Raw genomic sequence first — 5,958 nt, 5'->3', positions numbered from 1 at the left:
GGCATGATAGAAATTTCTTAATAATTATAAGGTAGATTTTATTTAAAATATATGATGGAATTGATAGTATGATTATTGAATCAACTAGAGAAGGTTTTATGAAGAACAGAGTAGAAATCATGCAGTTTCCCTGGGACACATAATTATTCTCAGAAAAGTACATAAAGCACACTTACTCAGAGAGTAGCCTTTGCAAGAATGGATTGGGGAAGTTAATGAATATACATGAACATGAATTCAGGAACAAGGAACTCATCTATGTAGATGCCAAAACCTCAAGTAGTTAGAAAATACAAAAAGTTTGTCGAGAATCTACCAGATCTCCTGCCAACCAAATAAATTTTCTTATTATGGCCATGATAGTGCAGAACAGAAATAAAGATATTGTGAGTGTAGGCTCAGATGAAAACTTGTAGTATGTGTTTAAGACACATTGTGCTTAGCACAGTGATCATAGAGACGTGCTTAATTATGAGCCCATAAGGTTAAATATCTGCCTGGGGAAACAAAGCATAGGAGAAGCAAACATAATAAAAACTTTGGAGAGTTATGATCTGCTTTCTTGGAACATTTGAGGAAATAAAGTTGAAACCGTATGCGTTTATGACTTTGAAATGAAATAACTAGAGAAGCTTGAGCTATTCAGGACTGCCTGCAATAAGCTGGTAGTCATCTCCTTCTTAATGACAATACTACATCTACATCCTTGGGGTCTTCAAAATCCACTAGAGCTGGACTCTAACAATTGATTTTCTCAAAGAGCCAACTCTTTGACTCATTGATTCTTTGTATTGTTCTTTTTGTTGATCTCCAGATTATTTGTTTGAGCTTTTTGTTTGTTGATTTTTAATGTAGGCACTTAGTGCTATGAAGTTGGCTCTTAGAACCACTTTCATTGTGTTCCATAAGTTTGAGTATGAGGTATATTCATTTTCATTGATTTCTACAGTCTTTAATTTCTATATTTTTGTTTTGACACATTTTTCATCCAGTAGAGAGTTGTTCAGTTTTCTCAAGTTGGTAAGCTTTCTGTTGTTTCTGTTATTGTTGATATCCAGCTTTAATCTGTGGTGGTCAGATAGGACACAGGGGGTTATTTCAATTTTCTTGTATCTGTTGAGATGTACTTTGTGTCTGGGTATGTGATCAATTTTGAAGAAAATTCTATGAAGTGAAGAGAAGAAGGTATATTCTTTTGTGCTGGGCAAATGTTCTGTAAATATGTTAGGTCCATTTAGTTTATATGTCTTTATTCTAGCATTTCTCTGTTTAGTTTTTGTCAGATGATCTACTGGTGAGAGTGGACTACTGACTTCTTCCACTATCATTGTGTAAATGTAAATATGTAATTTAAGCCATAGTAGTGTTTCTTTAACAAATTTAAGTGCCCTTGTTTTTGGAGCAGATGTGTTAAAAATTGCAATATCATCTTGGTGGACTTTTCCTTTGATGAATATGTAGTGTCCTTCTCTATCTCTTCTGATTAGTTTTTGTTGGAAGTCAATTTTATTATATATTAAAATGGTTACATCAGCTTTTTTTTTCTTTTATCCATTTGCCTGGAATATCTTTTTCTACCCCTGAAGACAATGTCTATCTTTGAGGTTGAGGTGTGTTTCTTGAATGAAGCAAAAAGATGGGTTCTATTTCACATAGCTTGTTAGTCTGTGCCTTTTTATTGAGTAATTGAGACCATTGATACTGAGAGATACCAATTACAATAAATTGTTGGTTGCTGTTATTTGTTTTTGGTATTGGTGATGGTGATGGTGTGTATGTGTATTTGGGTATGTTGGAGTGTGGGAGTGTGGGGATGTTTCCCTTCCTTTGACTTTGGTAGTGTTTTGTGGTTGTTTTTAGCCTCCTTAATGTGAATTTTTCCTTCTAGCTCCCTCTGTAGGGCTGAATTTAGGAAGACTGACACTGGTGTTTTGCTGCAGAGTTGGGTCTGAAAGTGTGAGGTTGAATCTGAGGTAACAAAAGCAAACATCAGCAGGAAGCCTATCTGGCTTTCTCAGGAAATATAAATATTGCTTACACTTGATTTCATCATCGAATATCTTATTTTTCTCCCTCCATGGCAATTGAAAGTTTTGCTGGGTATAATAGTCAGGGCTGTTGTCTGTGTTCTCTTAGAGTCTGCAGCATATCTGTGCTGGACCTTCTGGCTTTTAGAATATACACTGAGAAGTCAGATGCAATTCTAATAGGTCTACCTTTATATATTAGTTTATATTTTCCCTTGTACCTTTTAAATATTCTTTGTTCTGGACAAATGCTTTGATGAGTGAATTTTCTTTTCTGATCCAATCTATTTGGTGTTCTGTATGCTTCTTGTACCTTTATAGTTATCTCCTTTAGGGTAAGAAAATTTTCTATAATTTCATTGAGAATATTTTCTGGGCCTTTGAGCTGGGTTTCCTCTCCTTCCTATATTCCTATTATTCTTAGGTTTGGTCTTTTCATAGTATCCCAAATTTTCTGGATATTTTGTGTCAGAAAATTTTTAGACTTAACCTTTTCTTTGACGGATATATCCATATTTTAATCATATCTTCAACACCTAGATTCTTCTATCTCCTGTTTTCTGTTGGTCAAGCTTCCCTATGTAGTTCCTGTTCAAAATTCCCTTTTCATTTCCAGAATTCCCTCAGTTTGGGTTTTCTTCATTGAGTCTACTTCCATCTTCAGGTATTGAACCATTTTATTCATTTCTCTGCCTCTTCATTTGTTTTCCTGGATTTCTTGAGGTCTACTCATTTCCTTACACTATTTCTTTGTGTTTTCCTGGATTTATTTAAGGGATTTATTCATGTATTCTTTAAGACATTGTACCATTTTCAAACAGGGTTTTTAAGGTCTTTTTCTTGGGCTTTAGTCATATTGGAATGTTCAGTACCTTTGTGGTTATTTTGCTGATTTCCAAGAGAGACATCTTGTTCTGAATGTTATTGATTGTGTTTTTATGCTTTCATCTAGGAATCCAGGATTGGGATGATTATAGGTGTGGCTGCTTTTGTCTCTATTGGATGAATGTTTTGTCTCTTGGTTTCTGTTTCCTCCTTGGACTTTAAGAAAATGTAGCAGCTATGAGCTGCCTGGTAGAAAATTTTCTGTGGACCTATTTCCCTGGCCTGCTCAGCTGGTGTGTTCCCAGGGAATTCCTACTAGTATTGGAGGCTGAGATAATGGCATGAGCTAGGGGGAAAAAGGTTGGAAAAGAAGTTCTTTGTCAACCTTTGGGGATGAGGCAATCAAGGAAAGGGAGACAACAACGGGTTTTCAGGGGTGAGGATGGGTATCATTGCATCAGGAGTCACAGAATGAGAAATGTGGATAGAGAGGGCCTTGGGTTATCAGGGGTGCCTGCTTGGGTTGGAAACTAGAAAATAGAAAATTGGAGGAAAGGTCTTTATAAGATTATGGATTACAGGTGATAATCAAGTGAATTTTCATGACAAGGAACTAGTTGCGTTAAGAAAAACCTATAATTTAATCACTTTGAATTGGTGGGAACAGCAAGAAACCATTTTAAAGCCTTGACAACGACACTGTTTACTTAATATTTTCTAGAGCAAGCCATAAAATTATTATGCTAATATTCAAGATTATTAAATTTGGGTTAAAAGATGTATATATCCCTGGTGAAATGTAGGCAGGAAATTATGTTGGCTTCATGTCATTTTTTGTTTGTTTGTTTGTTTGTTTATATTGCCTTTTTAAAATTTCACTTCATTTCTTGTGAGAAATTCATCTTAGTGTTAAGAGTTGAATATGGTTTGTTCTCTCCAAAGCTCCTATTTAATTTGTCTGTTTGCTTGCTTGTTACAAAGTTTCTTCCTGTAGCTCGGGCTTTCCCAAACGTTATGTAGCTGAGGCTGACTTTGAACTCATTATCTTCCCAAGTTCACCTACCAAATGAAGAAATTAGTCTTGTGCCACTACACCTGGTCACATATTTAAATTTAATCAAATTATATGATAGTAGGAGGTGAGACCATGTAGTAAAACCTGTAAGAGATGCTTACAAATCTTGTACGTGTTACAGATATTTACATATTCTCATATTTTATACAATAATAATATAATAACCATGCCTGTGATTAATCAAATTAAATTGTTCATAGGTTATCTTGGGAATTGTCAAAATTCACTTCTCAGGCTCTGTCATGTTTTATCTCTCACTACCCTAACTCTGGCATAAAGAAGGCCATCACCAGATGTGGCCCCTTGATCTTGGACTCAATTCACAATCAAATCTTTTCTTTCCTAGGGTGTGGTATTGTGCTATTAACAACAGAAAACAGAGTATACAATAAATTAGAACTTTTGAAGATTTTTTTAATTGTTTTTTTTTTTTGTGAGTTTCACGTCACGTACTCCAGTCCCACTCATGCTCAACTTCCTGTCCCCTCAAACCCACTTTTTGCCCTTGGAACCACTCCCCCACCCCCAAAATAAACACACACACATGCGCGCACACGCATAAAAAACATCTCATCATGGGAGCTGTAGTATGGTCAGATATATCCTCCAGTATGCCCCTCTGTCCACACATTTTCACTTTCTAGTGTCCATTGCAATGAGTTTGCTTCAAGCTCTCTGGCTTCTGTGACACCATCAGTATTGGATTCTCACCAAATCTCCTCCTAGTTAACCTGTTGTAGCTCTGAACACTGGAAATCCTGCAGCTTTGGATCAGCAGCACTGGCCCTTTCACATGTTTCAAACATTCACAGATGATATAGATTTTGAGGTGGGTCAATTTAGAGCCCTGGATCTGGGCCTGAATGGTATCTGAGCTGGTCAGCAGGCCAGATCTCCCTTATCTTCACCAACACAATGAAATTTCCAGCACTGCTCCAGGTAGGACACCCAATGCTACCATCTGCAGATAGCAGGGTCAGTTCTCCTGCTCTCACGACTTTGGTGTCAGCTGACCAGCACTCATGCCTCCTGGGCCAGTCCCACTGTGCTGCTCAGTCAGAGGTGCAGGGCCCACTCTCCTAAATGCTGCAGCTTGTGAGGGCCTGGGCCAGCCCTCTCACACTCACACACCCTCAGGGTCAACTCACCCACACCCCTGCTACCAGGGCCAGCTGCACTGTGCTGTCTGGGAGAGGCTTAGGGCCTTACCCTCCCAAGTATTGGCACCAGCTCTCCAGAGCACCACAGCTAGTAAGGGGCGTGGCCAGTTCTTCAAAGTCCCTGGACATCATGTGGTCTGCAGATGCTTCCCAGACCAAGGGCATTCCCATGTTCTCTAATGGTAATATGAAACACAGACATCGACACTGACCCCTGCCACTGCATAGGCACAGACCCAAATATATCTCTCGATGGCAGTGTAGGCTGGGACTTTACCATGGCCCCACATAGTAGGGCTGGCCACTCACAACAGGCGACACCTCTCCACCCTTGTATCTTCAGTTCCATCTTGCTTCGTAATGATCAGCTGCTCCACTTCTCTCTCTCTCCCATCTATGCACCCAATGCTTGCACACTGTGGTGGTTCTTGATGCAGGCTGGCCACACAGCTCATGGGTCGCTGGGTGACATCCCCCACCAAGCAGGTGACTATGGCTCACCTGTGTTGTGTGCCATAGGACGGCAGGCCTGTGAGTGGCATGGTAGTCCATAGGTCTCCTCCCCACATGCTTTGCTGGTGGTAGGCAGGGCTCTGCGTGTTTATGCTCACCTCCATGCCCTGGGACAGAGAGCAGATCTGTGGGCATCTTTCTCTGCCTACACCTTGTAGCATGGCTGAATGCAGGTCTGTCTATCTTCCTCCTCCTGTGCTGCACTGTGCTGCCTGGGTTGGATTGGATTGGATTGGATTGGATTGGATTGGATTGGATTGGATTGGATTGGATTTTTATGTGGTTTAGGCATAAAACAACTTTGGCCACCAAACCAGACATTAAGCTAGGACGAACAAAGAACTGGTATCTGCTCTGC

The sequence above is a fragment of the Mus musculus genome, chromosome 13 (genome assembly GCF_000001635.26).
Source record: "Mus musculus strain C57BL/6J chromosome 13, GRCm38.p6 C57BL/6J".
Taxonomy (NCBI): Eukaryota; Metazoa; Chordata; class Mammalia; order Rodentia; family Muridae; genus Mus; species Mus musculus.
This window is presented reverse-complemented; position numbering follows the sequence as displayed.